Below are 1,113 nucleotides of genomic sequence, written 5' to 3'. Positions count from 1 at the left end.
TGGCTCTGTGAGACCCAGGAGACCCTAACCTTCAACTTCATCCCACATCGTGTCAGGGTCAATGGGTTGACGAAGGAGTCACAGTAACAAACTCAGCAAACACTTACTGAGCACTTATTGTATGCTGACTCTACACACATTAATTTTGTGAATTCCCAGAGAAATCTTAATAAGGTAGGTGGCCGGGACACTCTTTAACGTGTATATACCTAATATTTATGTATTCATTCATTACACGGGTCACGTCGCTTTTGCTGCCTCAGGCATGTCCTCAAAACTTAGTGACTTAAAACAACTATCATTTAGTGCTAATTAATAAGACATTTTAACTAGTAGACAGATTTTTTTTTCTACAGAGATCCACAGTGTCCTCATTCTTTTCCATGGTTGCATACGACTCCATGGTGTGGGTGAACAGTGATNAACGGACATTCAAATTTAAAAAAAAAAAAAGGTTTGCTATTACAAAAAACGTTGCAATGAATAATCCTCCTACAATCTTTTGATGCTTTTGATGGCCAATCACTAGCTTTTAAAAATTAGAATGTTCCTGGGGTGCCTGGGTGGCTCAGTGGGTTAAGCGTCAGACTTCAGCTCAGGTCATGATCCCATGGCTGGTGAGTTCCAGCCCCTCGTTGGGCTCTGTGCTGACAGCTCAGACCTGGAGCCTGCTTCAGATTCTGTGTCTCTGTCTCTCTCTACCCCGCCCCCCCCCACATCCCCACATACACACACACACACACACTCTCTCTCTCTCTCTCATATAAATAAACATTTTAAAAAAAAACAAAAAAATGGAAGTTTCCTTTTAAAAGAAGCAGGGGAGGAGTGCCTGGCTGGCTCAGTGGAAAGAGAATGCAACTCTTGATCTTGGAGTCATGAGTTCAAGCCCCATGTTGGCTGTAGAGATTAGATAAATAAGTAAGTGTTTAAAAATAAATAAAAATCAGAAGGGTCCCTGTAAACATCAGATTTCCAGCTTTTCTTGAAAACTGGAAAGATTTAGGGGCGCCTTGGTGGCTTAGTCGGTTAAGCGTCCGACTTTCGCTTAGGTCATGATCTCGCGGTTCGTGGGTTCGAGCCCCGTGTCGGGCTCTGTGCTGACTGCCAGCT

The 1,113-nt window shown here is 43.3% G+C and overlaps 1 protein-coding gene across 1 annotated transcript in view; it reads left to right on the top strand.

Annotated features, from left to right (window-relative positions):
- The window catches only part of RYR1 (ryanodine receptor 1), a 115,724-nt gene that overhangs the window by 86,715 nt on the left and 27,896 nt on the right, over positions 1-1,113 (top strand).

This window comes from Crocuta crocuta, unplaced genomic scaffold (genome assembly GCF_008692635.1).
Source record: "Crocuta crocuta isolate KB4526 unplaced genomic scaffold, BGI_CrCroc_1.0 scaffold267, whole genome shotgun sequence".
NCBI classification, from domain to species: Eukaryota; Metazoa; Chordata; class Mammalia; order Carnivora; family Hyaenidae; genus Crocuta; species Crocuta crocuta.
This window is presented reverse-complemented; position numbering and strand designations above follow the sequence as displayed.